This window comes from Eptatretus burgeri, chromosome 6, assembly GCF_056783735.1.
Source record: "Eptatretus burgeri isolate ZD-2024b chromosome 6, Ebu_testis_v1, whole genome shotgun sequence".
NCBI lineage: Eukaryota > Metazoa > Chordata > Myxini > Myxiniformes > Myxinidae > Eptatretus > Eptatretus burgeri.
In genome coordinates, this window is record NC_140966.1 from 112,697,970 (window position 1) to 112,718,110 (window position 20,141).

The following is a 20,141-nucleotide window of genomic DNA, read 5'->3' on the forward strand; positions in this document are numbered from 1 at the left end:
ATCAAGAAATTATTAGAATAGAGTAAGTCATCACTATCCGGAAGTAGTGCTTGCCCGTACGGAATGTTCACATGCATTCCACGAATTATCGCTTGCATTGATGAAACAACTGCTGTGATACTTACACACACAGAGTTAATTAAAATCCAAATTTAAATCAAGTTTACCTCCCTGTCTTTGCTTGCCATGACATTCGCTGCCATTGACCATTGCCACTCCTATGCCACGGTAACTAAGGTGCCCTTTTCCCATCGGCCACGCCTACGCAGCAACATGTCCTGTCATTGGTTTGGTAAATAAATGGCCATAACTTGGGAAACATCTGAAACGGATGAGGAAGAACAATATCAAACTTTGAAAAGGCACATACTCAGGTCCCCAGCGTCAATTGTGACGTCAATTGTGAAGTCATAGCACAGTGTCCTGTCATTGTTTTGGGAAATAAATGGCCATATCTTGGGAACCACTTGGCCGATTAATATCAAACCTTGAAAATGCACATACTCAGGTCCCCAGCAATATACCTGGCAAGTTTCAATTCAATATTTTTGATATTTCTGTGGCATGGGGTCATCTTGCCGAAAATGGAATGTTGCAGTTTCCGGCCATCGCGGCCGGGCTGCACACGGGATCAGGGCCAATCAGAGCGCCCGATTCGGGTGGCGACACAACGCCTTCGCTCCCTGCCCAATCAGGGCGCCCACGCCACGGGGCCGTTCGCTCGCTCTCTTCCCTGTCTCGCCTTCCGCTCAAACTGGTCTTCGACTCCACCTACTGTGGTCATCACCTCGACTTCGCCTTTTGTCATCATCGCTGGACTCCTCCTTTTCTTCGCTGCCCACATGACACTGACTCCACCCACCCACCTGGTCCCGCCTACCACTCCGTACACTCGCTCTGGACTCCGTCTTCCCAACTCAAGCCCCTCCTTCACGCCCACGGTCTCGACGCGAGTTGCCCGAAGCAAGAGACGACGCACCACCTGTCAGGGGAGTACCGCGCCATGGAGAATTCCCCCAAACGTATGGGTGGCGCGTTCGGGTACCGTATATCAATTATACCAAGGAACCGAGAGACCGTAGCCTCAACTCCTCTCCTGTCTTGCTTCAATTCCTCTTCATCGGGTTTTCTGTGTGTGTGTGTGTGTGTGTGTGTGTGTGTGTGTGTGTGTGTGTGTGTGTGTGTGTGTGTGTGTGTGTGTGTGTGTGTGTGTGTGTCCTGGCACCTGTCGAAATAAGTAAGCCTGCAGAAGATTGTTATTATTATTTTCGGGTTAGGTCTGCTCTGCGTCCGCTTTCATTAGTTGCTTGATTATTGTCACAGCACACCTTTCTTTTCCCTATCTCTGCTTGTACACCCCAATAAATGTATTGATCGTACCACATACCTTTCCTCGCCCATTGTTAATAAATTATTTTTAGAAATGTTCCCTGCTTGCTTTTGTCTTTTCCTTCATTGATCCAGCATGGTCCAAATCCTAGCTTAGCCCGGACTTTATTCCCAACAATCTGTTGCTCTTAGCCGGTACGTCCTTGGCAGTGTCGCTCGGCTGCATCCGATCCGGTAAAGTGATCTGGTCCGGTGGAGTGATCCGGTTTGGACAAGGCGTGCCAAGGGCGTGTTCCCCGGTAATTAAATCACGTGAGTAATAAGGTAACCCGGTTAACACATAGATGGGAGGACCCTAGGACACGTGGTTGAGTTCTTGGCATCCACGGTCGGTTAAACGACCCGCCGCGTCACAGAATTATCCGTGTGCGATGGCCTACAATTCCGGGGAGTCAGGTGGGAGCCGAGATAGCTTTCCCCCCTCGTGCTCTTCTCACCCGACCCCCGTCCCACAACTATATATATATATATATATATATATATATATATATATATATATATATATATATATATATATATATATTAGGGTGTTCCAAAAAAATGAAAGTTTGATTTTTGCTGCTCCCTGATTTTGCCTTTGTTCCAATACGCCATAAGAACTTATAGGTCAAAAATGAACAAAATTCCATGATATTTAGGGGTTCCTCAAGTTGGCACAATTATGTCAATTATTTATGGAGAGGGCATTTTGCACTGCAATGTCAAAAAGCTCATCTGGGTCTCCTTGGAAAAACTATTCTTTCATCCTATATGACTGCTGTGGTTTTTGAAAATATCAAACAACCATATTAATTGTGAAGTGTACTGCGTTGTCCATATTCGACAGTAAGTTGTCAGTTACAGTTTGGCAAATTTCAACAATTTTGTGCCAACATGAGGAACCCTAAACATCCTCCAATCTGCTTCATATTTGGTGTGTATGTTTCTACTGTCAAATGGAACAAAGGCACACTCAGGGAGCATGAATATTCATACTTTTATTTTTTTAACCCCTATTATGAAGCACCCTAATATATATGTACGTATGTATATATATATATATATATATATATATATATATATATATATATATATATATATATATATATATATATATATATATATATATATTGTGACGAGTTCGGAATTCGATTGCATACAACATACAGGTTCCTTTAGTCAGCTATGTCGATAAGTGCTTGTTCCCTAGATAGCTCACCTTCCATTGTTTAAATGTTCAGAAATCGATTAGATGCGCTGTGGATCAATTTAATAGTTAGGGAGCGAACAATGGAGACGTCCCTCCCCCTCTTCTGTGAAGAGGAAGAAGAGCCCTGTCGTCCCATGATTCATGACGTCAACAACTCCCTACCACCCGTGATTGAGCGGGGGATGGATCACGAGGGCATGAGTCACGCCGGGTGCGGGGGAGCGGGCGGAGAAGGATAAAGAGGAGATCCTTTCTTTGTTCGTGTTCGTGAGTACTGAGTTGAGGGGCGTCGTTCAGCAGACCTTCGGGTCCAGTTTGGCTTGGGTTAGGGTTGAGGCTTTCAAAAGCTTTTTGCTTCTGCAGAGGAGTTGTTCAGCAGAGCTTGGGGTCCTGCTTGGCTCGGTAGGCTTTTTGGAGAGCTGCTTTGTTTGGAAGAAAGTTGAGCCGGTTGCTAGGCTCGAGCTGCGAATGGTGGCTTCTTCTTATTCTTCTTCTTCTTCTTGGTTCGTGGAGCTCATTGTTCTCCGTTTGGTTCCCGGCTTGGTGCGACTCATCGACCTCTTCTTGGAGGTGGTTGCTCGGGGAAGCGACGCATCGACGGGAAGGATCAGCTCCTTGTCTCACCAGCACGTGTTGAGAAGCGCGGGAGGATTTGCTGGAGCTCGGGAAGGATCGCGGCTCACGGCAATTGGATCCAGCTCGCTCTCGCTGGAGCCCGGGTCCGAACAACTTGAAGAGCACACGAGGTGGAGAGGTTCGAGATAGGTTCTGGGTTTCAGCTCACCTGTCCTCCGTGCTGGAGCTCGTTATTAAAGGCCTCGGCCAACATTTCTTGGGTGTGTGTGTGTGTGCATACGTGTGTCCGTGGGCCCGTCTAGTAAGTAGGAAATTGTTCAGTGCTTTGTGTGCTGTAAATTATTGCATTGCATTTCGTATAGTCGGAATAGTTCTGCTCTTACGTGCTTCCCGAGTTCCCCATTATTATTAATAAATACCCCAATTGTTAAATGTTTTCAGCTCGTCGCGTCGATTCTTTCATTGACTGAGCATTTCGTGTGTTGGGAGTTAGAAAGCCGTTGGTTTGCCGTCAAAGGGGGACATTTGGACCGACGGTTCTCGGCGATTAAGCCACTCGGAATCGCGCGCGGGACAGGCTCGCCTCGGCAGTTTGTTCCGTACGAGTTCCGTCGAGGGTGGAATACCCCGGTAATTGGATCACGTGGGAATTTAGGTACATTGAAGATTGGCAATCGACCCTACCCCACGTGATTTTCCCGTTGGCGTATTTCGGTTCTTGTACAAGGACCCGTCGACTCGGACTTATCCGGGCGGTGATCTATATTCCGGGCGATCAGTCTGGCCGACTCTACTTGCGGCTCCGTCAGAGCGGTCGGTTGGCGGCCGAGACCCCGGCGCCATAACTATATATATATATATATATATATATATATATATATATATATATATATATATATATATATATATATATATATATATATATATATATATACATATATACACATCCACATGCAAACCATTCAACCATAAGGCACGTGATGTGATCAGCGGGTAAATCGAAACATGTGGAGTTTGACAAGCACTCCTCCGTTCTCCATTGGACATAGTCCTGAATTGTTTGGACACCATGCATTTGCGGGAACAATCGTCTCGGTGGCAGATGGATGGTTGTTCTGTGCGGATTATGTGGTTTTACTGTGTGGGACATAAACCACGGCGATGCTCAACATAACGGTCAGGAGGTGCATCTGACACGCACGCGCGCGCGCGCGCGCGCGCGCGCACACACACACACACACACACACACACACACACACACACACACACACACACACACACACACACACACACACACACACACACACACGTGGCTTGGCTCACTACACTGCCTCTCCACACATCGTTGCAGAGATTGACGTTACAGATTTGCTTCAGTGTCTAAATTTGTTGAAATAAAATGTTTGCATTATGATTGGTGGAGACATAAGCGACACCAATGATAATACAAACATGTCTTTCCACAAATATATTTGTCATATTTGTGATATTTTATTTCCTTGAAACATATTTGTGATATAAGAAGGTCCAAGTGCTCAAAATGGTCAAGAATCTAACGTGTCTTATTTGTCTTAAGGGTGTAAGGGGTCGAAACGGTATTGGTGGTCTTTTGTGTCTTCAAGTACTTTTGGGTCTTCAGGGTCTTTTTGGGTCTTCCGTGACTTTTGTTTTTTTGGTGTCTTCAGGGTCTTTTGTGTCCTCTGGCTCTTTTGGGGTCCTCATGGTCTTTTGGGTATTTTGGATCTTTTTGAGTCTTCAGGGTCTTGGCGAATTAACATTCAAACAGGACGTGATTAATAGGCATAAAGTCTTCACGGCTTCCCGGACTGATTCATGGTTTTACCGTGTCACCGCCCCACGGTGCTTTTTGTTTATATAGATGTATATCGATTATAAAAAACAAACCACCATGTAACCACAATGTTATAAAAAAAACACCTCACCACCACGTAACTGCGACGTTATTAAAAAGACCTCACCACCACGTAACCACCATGTTATTAAAAATACCTCACCTCCACATCACCACCATGTAACTAAAAACACCTCACCTCCACATCATCACCATGTTATTAAAAACACCTCAACTCCACATCACCACCATGTTATTAAAAACACCTCACCTCCATGTCACCACCATGTTATTAAAAACACCTCACCTCCACGTCATCACCATGTTATTAAAAACACCTCACCTCCACATCACCACCATGTTATTAAAAACACCTCACCTCCATGTCACCACCATGTTATTAAAAACACCTCACCTCCATGTCACCACCATGTTATTAAAAACACCTCACCTCCACGTCATCACCATGTTATTAAAAACACCTCAACTCCACATCACCACCATGTTATTCAAAACACCTCACCTCCATGTCACCACCATGTTATGAAAAACACCTCACCTCCATGTCACCACCATGTTATTAAAAACACCTCACCTCCACGTCATCACCATGTTATTAAAAACACCTCACCTCCACATCACCACCATGTTATTAAAAACACCTCACCTCCATGTCACCACCATGTTATTAAAAACACCTCACCTCCATGTCACCACCATGTTATTAAAAACACCTCACCTCCACATCACCACCATGTTATTAAAAACACCTCACCTCCACGTCACCACCATGTTATTAAAAACACCTCACCTCCACGTCATCACCATGTTATTAAAAACACCTCAACTCCACATCACCACCATGTTATTCAAAACACCTCACCTCCATGTCACCACCATGTTATTAAAAACACCTCACCACCACGTCATCACCATGTTATTAAAAACACCTCACCTCCACATCACCACCATGTTATTAAAAACACCTCACCTCCACGTCACCACCATGTTATTAAAAACACCTCACTTCCATGTCATCACCATGTTATTAAATACCTCACCACCACATCATCACAATGTTATTAAAAACACCTCACCTCTAAATCACCACCATGTTATTAAAAACACCTCACCTCCACGTCATCACCATGTTATTAAAAACACCTCACCTCCACGTCATCACCATGTTATTAAAAATACCTCAACTCCACGTCATCACCATGTTATTAAAAATACCTCAACTCCACGTCATCACCATGTTATTAAAAACACCTCACCTCCATGTCATCACCATGTTATTAAAAACACCTCACCTCCACGTCATCACCATGTTATTAAAAATACCTCAACTCCACGTCATCACCATGTTATTAAAAATACCTCAACTCCACGTCATCACCATGTTATTAAAAACACCTCACCTCCACATCACCACCATGTTATTAAAAACACCTCACCTCCATGTCACCACCATGTTATTAAAAACACCTCACCTCCATGTCACCACCATGTTATTAAAAACACCTCACCTCCACATCACCACCATGTTATTAAAAACACCTCACCTCCACGTCACCACCATGTTATTAAAAACACCTCACCTCCACGTCATCACCATGTTATTAAAAACACCTCAACTCCACATCACCACCATGTTATTCAAAACACCTCACCTCCATGTCACCACCATGTTATTAAAAACACCTCACCACCACGTCATCACCATGTTATTAAAAGCACCTCACCTCCACATCACCACCATGTTATTAAAAACACCTCACCTCCACGTCACCACCATGTTATTAAAAACACCTCACTTCCATGTCATCACCATGTTATTAAATACCTCACCACCACATCATCACAATGTTATTAAAAACACCTCACCTCTAAATCACCACCATGTTATTAAAAACACCTCACCTCCATGTCATCACCATGTTATTAAAAACACCTCACCTCCACGTCATCACCATGTTATTAAAAATACCTCAACTCCACGTCATCACCATGTTATTAAAAATACCTCAACTCCACGTCATCACCATGTTATTAAAAACACCTCACCTCCACGTCATCACCATGTTATTAAAAACACCTCACCTCCACGTCATCACCATGTTATTAAAAACACCTCACCTCCACGTCATCACCATGTTATTAAAAACACCTCACCTCCACGTCATCACCATGTTATTAAAAACACCTCACCTCCACGTCATCACCATGTTATTAAAAATACCTCACCACCACGTTACCACCATGTTATTAAAAACACCTCACCTCCACGTCATCACCATGTTATTAAAAACACCTCACCACCACATCATCACCATGTTATTAAAAACACCTCACCTCCACATCACCACCATGTTATTAAAAACACCTCACCACCACATCATCACAATGTTATTAAAAACACCTCACCTCCACATCATCACCATGTTATTCAAAACACCTCACCTCCACGTCACCACCATGTTATTAAAAACACCTCACCTCCACGTCACCACCATGTTATTAAATATATCTCACCACCACGTAACCGCCACGTTATTAAAAACACCTCACCACCACGTAGCTCGAGAGACCGGCTTGTTTGAACTGAGGATAAGTACGTGAGTTACCGTGTTGTCATGATTTACACCAAGCAGAACTCAAACATTTATTTTGAAAATGTATTTGTCATATTCGTGATAATACATTTTCATGAGCAATTTAAGTTGAAGATTTAAATTGGAAGATTTTTAATTTTTTTTGAACAATAAAGAATTATGTTTTTTTCAAAAAATTTAAAACAAAATAACCTTATGGCACACACACGGGAGAGGTAGATGCAGCTCGGAAGTTTGGTTTCGATTTCACAAAAGTTTGAGGGACTTGTTCAGTGACAACACGTGACGGACTGCATATATTTATTTATTTATTTATTTATATTTTTTTCTCTCACTCTCTGTCTTTCTCTCTCTGTCTCTGTCTGCCTGTCTGTCTATCCGTCTCTGTCTGTCTGTGTCTGTCTCTGTCTCTCTCTCTCTGTCTCTCTCTCTCTCTACATATATATCTGAATGATGGGCCAGAAGATGAATTACAGCATTACTGTTTGCACACACATGGTCGATGTTCCTTCCCATATGCCAGGTGTTGGCTTAATGGTTAGGGTGGTGGGCTTTGGATCCTCGGGCCCTGAGTTCAAATCCCACTCAGCTGTTGAATTAATTCCAGGTGGGGTTAACTCAGCCCGTCATCCTTCTGATGTCGGCAAAATGAGTGCCAGCTTGCTGGTATACTGTGTCGGAGTGGTGACCCGTCCAGGATTGTGCCCAATAGCCAAGGAGACTGCTGAAGCAGCACCAATGCTCTGCACAGTCCTCCTCAATGTCCTCCTCCTCCTTCCCATAATCGAGCTGTCCCCTGTGCATGGGCGACGAGGGAGTGCGGGGATGTAGGAACCAGGCAGGAAATTCGTGATGCCGGATTCGGGAGGCGTAAGCTTCACCGGGGAATGAGAGCAGTGGTTGACAGAGATTTTTCGTAGAGGGCGAATACCGGCACCAGCACGCTGGGGGGTTGAGTCGACTTCAAGGAGAGACTCGGCCTTATCCGGCAATACCAGACGGACTTCAGGTGTAATTTGGGCCCCGCGTGTGACGTGGTTATATTTGTGGCGGGGGTGGAGGAGATGATATGATGGCACTTCGTGAATCTGCCATTAGATCCCCTCCATATTCCGTATCTCGTAATACCCTTCCTGCAATACGATAATGATCGTCTTCAAATGATTAATCTCCGGCTTTCACGGAAAGGTCTTGCTGTGGTCTTGTACTCATACCCTGTATTCTTCCTTGCCTGTGGACATATTTTCTATTGGTCACCTGTCACAATCCAGGTGTATTACTGTAAATCAGGCTGAATGCAATTGTTACGATAATGGTGTGTGATAACTCATTGTTAATGATGCTTTGATGGTTTGAGGCCTGTGCTCCATTCCATGTTGGATTACAATCCAGGTGACTGGAATTTCTGAGTGGAAGATATGCTGGATGTCCTTTATATCTCATTGCATTTGTTGATGGTTTTGAAAGATTGGAATAATTAATGCATGCGCATGATGTCAGTGTGCTCCTTTCATTTGATATATATATATATATATATATATATATATATATATATATATATATATATATATATATATATATATATATATATATATATGTTCAAATCACTTTGCAACTCAGGTATACAGAAGCAAGATAATAGGTTTTCAATCACACTTCACAACCCTTCATCTCGATGCATTTTGCCTCATTCGTTCTTCAAACTAGCAATGCCATCCTAAGAATAGAAATCTTCTGCCTTCTCCTTTAGCCATTTGTCAATGGTGGACTTCAAGGATTCATCATCTTGAAACCGTTTACTACGCGGCTCAGACTTCACATGTCAGAATAAATAATAGTCACCTGGGACAAGTCTGTGCTGATGTGTGGACGATTCAACCGTTTGAACCTGGTGAATGACGGCCTGGGCAACTCTGCCCTTGTGAACTGGCACATTGTTGTGTGGGCACCCATCCTCCGGATATTTTAGCAACCCGTCGAGGATTTCAGCATGCCGTGGATTGGTGATCGTAGTTTTGTGTGTCGTGTAATCAGTCAGCAGCGACCTTTGTTTTTTTTAATCCCAGAAGTTGTTGTCCATCATCTTGGAAGCTGACGAGTGGGTCCCAAAGTTCTTCAGGGATGGAGATTCCCGGTGCTTGCTATTCGTGGTTCTTGCTTTGTTATCAGGGCCCCAGTAGTGAATCCACATCTCATCACCAGTTAAACCAGACATGAGTAAAAACTCCACTGGACCAGCATGGAAGAGCTCCAGCAACTCTTTACGGGTCTCTACTCTTACCTGGTGATTGTGTGATGAAGCTTCAAGGCACCCATCTAGCAGCAGCTTTAGACCTGGCAAGATATTCATGGAAAATGGCTTTGATGCTTCCAACAGAAATGCCAAACTGTTTTGCAAGTTCTGCAACCTTGTGGATTGCCTAGGCTGGGATGGTCTCGCCCTAGAGGTATGCACACTCGTTTATGAGCTGTCTTAGCCTGGTTTCGAAGCCTGGCCCGGTTATAAACTGTCATCCCTGTGCTCTCCAGACAAGGTGATTCATCAATGTGCGTGCGCCGTCACTCGGATGGACGTTAAACTGGGTGTCTTGTCTGCCAGCATTAGATGGTGGACGTCAAGTTCTGTTCTTCGTGAAGAGTTGGCGAGTTATTACCAGCATCTGAAGAACTTTCAGGGGGCACTGCATTGGTCGCACAGCTGCCCCCACCCAGGAAAATTAGGTAGTCAGGAGAAGAGTAACCTTGATTTGCGATCCGACATCACCAAGGTTTCCACAGCAGTGTTTATTTCTGGATTGGTCACGTCCGAGGGTCAACCAGAACGAGGGTCATCTTAATCGATTCTCTGCAAAATGAGTGGTGTCCTCCCACCTCCAGAGCAAACACACGTCCATTGATTTGTTTGAGTACAACAACATTGTTCAGCACTCCATTGTACAAAAAACAGAATTAATAACTGTGAGTTCATCAAACTTTGGAAAGTCAATTATTCAATGACTCTGAGAGGGATAGAACACAATGAGTCATGTACAGATGGTTATACAGACATGAAATTAGGAATTAATTATATTTATATATATTGATGAGGCTTTCACTAACAAAAATATACTGCGCAAGAGTCACACGAAGCATGCAAATTGCCAAATTTGTAACACACACACACACACACACACACACACACACACACACACACACACACACACACACACACACACACACACACACACACACACACACACACACACACACAGACACAGACACAGACACAGACACAGACACAGACACAGACACAGACACAGACACAGACACAGACACAGACACAGACACAGACACACACACACACACACCTGTGTGCTGTATGAATGAAAACTCCAAGCAGGCTTCGGCTGAGCCCCCCAATTACAGTACTTCTGAAGGTTCTTCGAAGAAGGCAAGGTGAGTGAACCTACCTGTGATGAGTGGTCCATGAGAATGTTCGTAAAAGTTGGCAAATTCATCATTTCCATGATAGATACCCGACCGTTTGTGATGGCAAATGTGTAAACCCGGCATTAACACTGAGCTCGAACTGTTCTCATTTTCAGATTCCATAACTCACCTGCACCATGGCTGACAGGTGAGATGGCAGCGCTGGCGAACCTGTCCGTGCGTGGATAGACCGTGTCACGCGTGGCCCTGGGACATTCACAAAGAGCTGTAATTAATGTATTTGGTATTTCACACACAGATGCTAATTCAATGCGCTTTCCTGCCCGTTTGATGATATTTCACGGTTAATACGGCAATTCTGCTCACAGCTCGCAGGGGACGGACGCACGCACGCACGCACGCGCACACACACACATTCCACGAACAGAAAATGGAGGTTTTAAATTGTTTTTAAATTAATATTTACGGTTAAACATAAACTCCTATCCGGGTAATTCGTCGCTGCACTTGGACCCGTAAGTCATCGGTGCAGCGGCTTGGAATGGTCTGAACCCGCGACGAGCATCGAAATGCTCTTCCGACTCGCGATGCTCCCAAGGAGAGTCACGGTGCATCTGTGGCCTGTTTGGATATCCTCGATGGACGCGCACTTGCCTCTGAGCTATATCGCCTGGGTTTGAATCCAGACCCAGCTATAAACCGCCACCCCAGTGCTTCACAGGCAGTCCTTCGGGTGGTCGTTAAGCCGGACGTCCGCTCTGTGCTAGCATCAGTCGGTGGACGTTAAGAGATCCCGCTCGGGAAGACAAACCGAGCTATCAGATCGCAAATTTTTTACAAAATCCCTGCGCTGACTGTACGGGGGGGGGGGGGGGGAGGGGGCACTGCATCGGGTTCACAGCTGCGCTCCCGGCAGCAATTCAACCAGCGGGCACGTGCAGCACACGCAACGACGAGAGTGTCGGTGATCCGTGTAATTCAACTTGTAATCGGCATAACCGCAAATCAACAAGCCCAACAAGTCTCGAAGAGCGTTGCAACTGTGCACGCGACGATTACGTCGCAACGAGCGCGCTCATTCAGTGCTCCTTTACCCACTCCACGGTCCGACTGCCGATGGAGTGTGCTCAGGACCTGGAACACACCTTGGTGGCATTTCACCGGAACAGTCGTTTCGTCTGCACCCAAGGGGCATCTCGCGGTGTGTCGCCACCTACCATTCCCCCCCTCTGAGTCGATGGCGTCGCAGCACCGTGGGAAACGAATTGCGGGGGAAATGATCGGCCTTGCATTAAAAGAATGCTCTTTCCATTTTTTTTTCTTCCTCTTTTTTGCTACACAAATCGTTGCATCGAGGTAGATGCATAATGCATGGATCACTTCGACATAAGCCACGGTCGGACAGCAAGGGTACGCGATGAATTTTTAATTTGAGCTTTTAAAATGCTCCCGTTAACATGCAAGAAGAAAAATCTTTTCCTTGTTAGCTCCGGTTAGTAAATAATTCAAACGTCTGTGCCTCGAATAGCGACTCCAAGTTTATCGCGATTTCATTTAGAAGTTTCTGAAATGGAGCTTTTTGTAAAAATCATTTGATTGACTTGATCGCGCTAATGAAAGACTTGTCCGCGACGTTGTTTCTCTAAACTCTTCTTTTCTTGCTTTCCCTTCCTACCCCTGCCGTGGGTATCCACCACGCCGTCCACCTCCTCTTCTTCGTCCTCCTCGTCCTTGGTAGGAAGGTAAGTCGTGTTGAGCAACTGTCCGTCGGATTGCTGTCCAATTGCTATTTACCATGTCCGTGATGACATAACTTGCACCGAAATACACCAAAGCAGGAACACGCAGCGATCGATGTTTGAAGTCGACAACATGGGTCTTTGATTTCTGAAGTCTGTGATTATTTTTCTTTCCAACATTAATAACCGCATTCACGGTACTCGAACCAGAGAACATCCTGCAGAGGCTCATGCACAGGTTTCTTGAAAGGTGCTGCAGGTCTGGTGGATTTGCACTGAAATAAATTTGATGCCCTTGGTGGCGTTTTGTGGTGTGAGGACTGTTGTGATGCTGAGCCGATGATTGTAGTTATATAATAACACGTTTATAATCCATAACATAGTAACGACACACCTCTCCATCTGGATGAGCCGATGATTGTAGTTATATAATAACACGTTTATCATCCATAACACAGTAAATATAAACCTCTCCATCTAGATGAACCTATGATTGTAGTTTTATAATCCATAACATAGTAAATATAAACCTTTATCTGGATGAGCCTATGATTGTAGTTCTATAATAACATGTTTATAATCCATAACACAGTAAATATAAACCTCTCCATCTGGTTGAACCTATGATTGTAGTTTTATAATCCATAACACAGTAAATATAAACCTCGCCATCTGGTTGAACCTATGATTGTAGTTTTATAATCCATAACATAGTAAATATAAACCCCTATCTGGATGAGCCTATGATTGTAGTTATATAATAACATGTTTATAATCCATAACTCAGTAAATATAAACCTCTCCATCTGGATGAACCTATGATTGTTGTTTTATAATCCATAACATAGTAAATATAAACCTTTCTATCTGGATGAACCTATGATTGTAGTCATATAATAACATGTTTATAATCCATAACATAGTAAAGGCAATCCTCTATCTGGATGAACCTATGATTGTAGTTATGTAACAACATGTTTATAATCCATAACAGAGTAAATAAAAACCTCTCAATCTGGATGAGCTTGTGATTGGAGTTATATAGTAACATGTTTATAATCCATAACATAGTAAATATAAACCTCTCTATCTGGATGAGCCTATGATTGTAGTTATATAATAACACGTTTATAATCCATAACACAGTAAATATAAACCTCTCCATTTGGATGAACCTATGATTGTAGTTTTATAATCCATAACATAGTAAATATAAACCTCTATCTGGATGAGCCTATGATTGTAGTTATATAATTACATGTTTATAATCCATAACATAGTAAATATAAACCTCTCTCTGTGCATGGGCCTATGATTGTAGTAATATAATAACATGTTTATAATCCATAACACTAAATATAAACCTCTCAATCTGGATAAACCTATGATTGTAGTTATATAATAACACGTTTATAATCCATAACACTAAATATAAACCTCTCAATCTGGATAAACCTATGATTGTAGTTATATAATAACACGTTTATAATCCATAACACTAAATATAAACCTCTCAATCTGGATAAACCTATGATTGTAGTTATATCATAACACGTTTATAATCCATAACATAGTAAATATAAACCTCTCTATCTGGATGAACCTATGAATATAGTTACGTAATAACATGTTCATAATCCATAACATTGTAAATATAAACCTCTCTGTATGGATGAACCTCTGATTGTTGTTATATAATAACACGTTTATCATCCATAACATAGTAAATATAAACCTCTCAATGTGGATGAGCCTATGATTGTCGTTCTATAATGACACGTTTATAATCCATAACATTGTAAATATAAACCTCTCTATATGGATGAACCTCTGATTGTTGTTATATAATAACACGTTTATTATCCATAACATAGTAAATATAAACCTCTCAATGTGGATGAGCCTATGATTGTAGTTATATAATAACACGTTTATAATCCATAACACTAAATATAAACCTCTCAATCTGGATAAACCTATGATTGTAGTTATATAATAACACGTTTATAATCCATAACACTAAATATAAACCTCTCAATCTGGATAAACCTATGATTGTAGTTATATCATAACACGTTTATAATCCATAACAAAGTAAATATAAACCTCTCTATCTGGATGAACCTATGAATATAGTTACGTAATAACACGTTCATAATCCATAACATTGTAAATATAAACCTCTCTGTATGGATGAACCTCTGATTGTTGTTATATAATAACACGTTTATCATCCATAACATAGTAAATATAAACCTCTCAATGTGGATGAGCCTATGATTGTCGTTCTATAATGACACGTTTATAATCCATAACATTGTAAATATAAACCTCTCTATATGGATGAACCTCTGATTGTTGTTATATAATAACACGTTTATTATCCATAACATAGTAAATATAAACCTCTCAATGTGGATGAGCCTATGATTGTAGTTATATAATGACACGTTTATAATCCATAACATTGTAAATATAAACCTCTCTATATGGATGAACCTCTGATTGTTGTTATATAATAACACGTTCATCATCCATAACATAGTAAATATAAACCTCTTAATCTAGATGAGCCTATGATTGTAGTTATATAATAACACGTTTATAATCCATAACATCGTAAATATAAACCTTTCTTTCTGGATGAACCTATGATTGTACTTGTATAATAACACATTTATAATCCATAACATAGTAAATATAAACCTCTCTATATTAATTAACCTATGATTGTACTTGTATAATAACACGTTTATAATCCATAACATAGTAAATATATACCTCTCAATGTGGATGGGCCTCTGATTGTAGTTCGTGTCTCGTTTGTCTTCTCACATCGCAAACACTTTTCGTCGTATCTGTTTTATGCAAATGACGTCACTGTCAACTTGATCTTTGACATGTATGTCTTTCTCATCAAAAAATATTGATAGCCTCACTTTTGGCCTTTGGAATCCTCTGTTAACGTTTGACGAAGATAGCTGAAAGCATTAACGAGATATTGCACTCACAGACAAACAAACAAAGATGTCGTGCACAGCTTGACACTTGCAAAATCCACAAAACAAATTTGACGTAAAAATAAATGGTGGTTGATTTCAATGACCAAATCTGCAACTCCTCTTCAAATTTCAATTAACTTATCGGATGAAAATTGCCAATTTTATAAATCTGGCCTATGCTGTCCTTTTGGCCCATGTTGACCTCGATAATAATTGGCTGGTTGAATTCAGTGAACTGATATGCAAATCCTCTTCAAATTTCAAGTCAATGGGATGAAAATTGATGATTTTAGATGTCCCACCTAAGTTGTTGACCTTACCTTTCTTGCTTATGACAAACTCAACCATGTGGTGAAGTTTTGTAGAGGATTGGTTTAAAATTGTGACCTTTAGGTAATAAACAGAGAGCCAAACAGACAAACTTCTAATGCATGCAACCAACCAATATACTTGAAAATTTTTCGATTTTCACACGTAACAAACAAGCAGACAGATATATGATGTAAATTTTTTATTTTTTGTTTAAACAACAAAAAGCATGGCCCCTGCATGCATATCTTGCAGAACTGCACCACAAGGTCCAAATGACCCAATCAGCAATGAGATTACGGCACATATTCCGGGAGTGTTGGAAAAGTTGCAGAAAAAAATGCTTCAAATAAACAATCAATGCCTTTTGTTCTCTAAAATTGAAATATAAATCCAGGCCATGACTTTCACATCTCTGCTAATGGTCATCTGGGCTCACGGCATGGCCCCAGGGTGAGCAGGGATCCAGACCTGCTGTCCACATGAGCCATGATTCAAATGGACTTTTGATCTATATTTTGGCATTCTGCGAGCTCAGTTTGTATCCTCTATCCATCATGCCTCAGATGACAGTCACGTGTTCATGTTACTTTCCCTGAGCATGACACTTGTACACGTGTAGTGTGTGTGTACGAATACTCATGGAGGTACTTTTACATTTGAGTCGACCGTAGATTATTGTGCAGTTGTATTGGCCCTGATAGCATCCCCATCTGAATCCTTGGCTCACATTATGGGGAACCCAAGTTCAAATCCCACACATGTAATGGGGCAACTTAGCAAAACAATTGTGCATTTTGTGTGGAAAGCACCAAATTTGGCACACGAATAGCCTATCATATTATGAACAGATTTGGATATTGGCCCATCTCAAAATTTTTGATGGCAGTGGAAAGTGGCTGCCACAGCCATGAGCGGCTGAATTTGAGATGGCCCAATATCCAAATCTGTTCATAATATGATAGGCTACTAGTGTGCCAAATTTGGTGCTTTCCTCACAAAATGCACAATTGTTATGCTATATTTCGCTAAGTTGCCCCACTAATGGTGTTTATTTGTCCAATATTTGATTACAATGGACATTCAAATCGCATGAAAGTACACCGATGTCTCTGAATGTCCTTGTCTTGCATATATGATGATTGTGGATATGTGAGTCTCAGATCAATGTCAATGAAAACTCAGTTTCAAACAGTCTGTATGATGGGGGTCTGAAGTCTGTGAACAGTCTGAACTGTGAACAGTCTGAAGTCAGTGGCAGCCCATCATTTTTAAGTCGGTGGCAGCCCGTCATTCCCAAGTCGGTGGCAGCCCGTCATTCCCAAGTCGGTGGCTACCTGTCATTCTGTAGTCAGTGGCAGCCCGCCATTCCGAAGTCTGTGGCAGTCCGTCATTCCGAAGTCTGTGGCAGTCCGTCATTCCGAAGTCTGTGGCAGCCCGTCATTCCGAAGTCGGTGGCAACTCATCATTCCGAAGTTGGTGGCAACCCGTCATTCCGAAGTCGGTGGCAGCCCGTCATTCCGACGTCAGTGGCAGCCCGTCATTCCGAAGTCGGTGGCAACCCCTCATTCCAAAGTCAGTGGCAGCCCGTCATTCCGAAATTGGTGGCAGCCCATCAGTCTAAAGTCGGTGGCAACCCGTCATTCCGAAGTCGGTGGCAGCCCGTCATTCCGAAGTCAGTGGCAGCCCGTCATTCCGAAGTCGGTGGCAACCCCTCATTCCAAAGTCAGTGGCAGCCCGTCATTCCGAAGTCGGTGGCAGCCCATCAATCTAAAGTCGGTGGCAGCCCGTCATTCCGAAGTCGGTGGCAGCCCGTAATTCCGAAGTCGGTGGCAGCCCGTCATTCCGAAGTCGGTGGCAGCCCGTCATTCCGAAGTCGGTGGCAGCCCGTCATTCCGAAGGCGGTGGCAGCCGGTCATTCCGAAGTCGGTGGCAGCCGGTCATTCCGAAGTCGGTGGCAGCCGGTCATTCCGAAGTCGGTGGCAGCCCGTCATTCCGAAGTCGGTGGCAGCCCGTCATTCCGAAGACTGTGGCAGCCCGTCATTCCGAAGTCGGTGGCAGCCCGTCATTCCGAAGTCGGTGGCAGCCCATCAATCTAAAGTCGGTGGCAGCCCGTCATTCCGAAGTCGGTGGCAGCCCATCATTCCGAAGTCGGTGGCAGCCCATCATTCCGAAGTCGGTGGCAGCCCGTAATTCCGAAGTCGGTGGCAGCCCGTCATTCCGAAGTCGGTGGCAGCCCGTCATTCCGAAGTCGGTGGCAGCCCGTCATTCCGAAGGCGGTGGCAGCCGGTCATTCCGAAGTCGGTGGCAGCCGGTCATTCCAAAGTCGGTGGCAGCCCGTCATTCCGAAGTCGGTGGCAGCCCGTCATTCCGAAGTCGGTGGCAGCCCGTCATTCCGAAGACTGTGGCAGCCCGTCATTCCGAAGTCGGTGGCAGCCCGTCATTCCGAAGTCGGTGGCAGCCCCTCATTCCGAAGACGGTGGCAGCCGGTCATTCCGAAGTCGGTGGCAGCCGGTCATTCCGAAGTCGGTGGCAGCCGGTCATTCCGAAGTCGGTGGCAGCCGGTCATTCCGAAGTCGGTGGCAGCCCGTCATTCCGAAGTCGGTGGCAGCCCGTCATTCCGAAGTCGGTGGCAGCCCGTCATTCTGAAGACGGTGGCAGCCCATCTTTCCGAAGTCGGTGGCAGCCCCTCATTCCGAAGGTGGTGGCAGCCGGTCATTCCGAAGTCGGTGGCAGCCGGTCATTCCGAAGTCGGTGGCAGCCGGTCATTCCGAAGTCGGTGGCAGCCCGTCATTCCAAAGTCGGTGGCAGCCCGTCATTCCGAAGTCGGTGGCAGCCGGTTATTCCGAAGTCGGTGGCAGCCCATTATTACTCTGCTTCTTCGAACAGTAAAAGCAATACTGGACACTCTCTGCTCTTATGCCAGCAACACTGGTATACAAAAAGTATACAAAAAGTTTACAAAACGTGTTCCAGAACACTGGAAACGAAACTTCTCACACCTTTGCAGGGTCACACGAAGTGTCCAGCATGTTACCTTCTTCCATGTGATGAAGCATGCAGCAAATCTTGAGAAACCATGAGGATTCTCGTCTCGTTGGACTCATTTCTGCAATCAGGAGGGAACTCGCCAGCATCATTACCATCATCATCAGGAATGATCTAACAAAGGAACCAACACAAGCTCTCTGGAATGCACAATTTTTCCAAAGTGAGGTGTAAGTCTGTTGTTCAAATATATTTGATTCAGATCCCTTCAGACTGAGCAACATCTGCCTTGATCATCATTGCTATTGATACAGAAGCCAGCATTTGGTTCAGGTTTGAGATCCTCGACAGGTACACTAAACTAAAGGCATTAGCACATTTGTCTTCATTTTTAAATGCCTTGATTGTTCGCTGCTGGATGTTCAACTTGCAGGTGTAGTTTGAGTGGCATGTTTTGCGATAACTTGCCTCAGCTGACAACAGGTCACTGTTCACTCGATGGAGTATGCATTGCATCTCTGCATCATCCTGTGCCCTCTGCCGCATGTTTAATAGACTCGTGGACTTCAAATGTGCATGCATTGATCAGTTCCCTTCCCGTCTTGTCAGATTTGTTTCTGCAAAACATAACCTCCACCAGTCAAAACCTTCCGACTGGGATCTGGACCGTCTCCCAGATATTCTGCGTTGTGTTTCACAAGATCCTGAAGCTTCAGAAGGATATTATGGACCACGTCTCTTCTGGATAAGATCCAGGTTGTACTTCTTTATGCCAGTGTTGTAACAATTGGGATGCTAGCACACATCCAAGGTTTCTATTGTCTACATTCTCCATTTTGGGCTTGAGCTGCTCAGAGAAATCGTCCTGTCTGCACCGAAGAACAGATACAAGTGTCTCTACGGATGACTTTTTGGCCTTTCTGAGCAGCTTCTGAGTGTCATCCTGACAAAGTAGGGACTTGTTCTCTTTCTTCGTTTTGTTGTTGGTAAAACGGGAAGTATGGAACAAGTACCGCCGTTAACAAATCCTCGTGACCCAAATATTTACTCCCC

At 43.6% G+C, this 20,141-nt stretch overlaps 1 protein-coding gene and 1 long non-coding RNA gene across 4 annotated transcripts in view; both read left to right on the forward strand.

Annotated features, from left to right (window-relative positions):
• The window catches only part of LOC147025650 (uncharacterized), a 178,549-nt gene extending 167,311 nt beyond the window's left edge, over positions 1-11,238 (forward strand). For all 3 annotated transcript variants that reach the window (XR_015059621.1, XR_015059616.1, XR_015059619.1), the window contains one exon: positions 11,206-11,238. This is a non-coding gene — a long non-coding RNA (uncharacterized LOC147025650). The remainder of the gene's footprint in view (positions 1-11,205) is intronic.
• LOC147025651 (troponin I, slow skeletal muscle-like) overlaps positions 1-20,141 on the forward strand; it is a 69,243-nt gene that overhangs the window by 14,396 nt on the left and 34,706 nt on the right. The gene's annotated exons all lie outside the window — the stretch shown is intronic.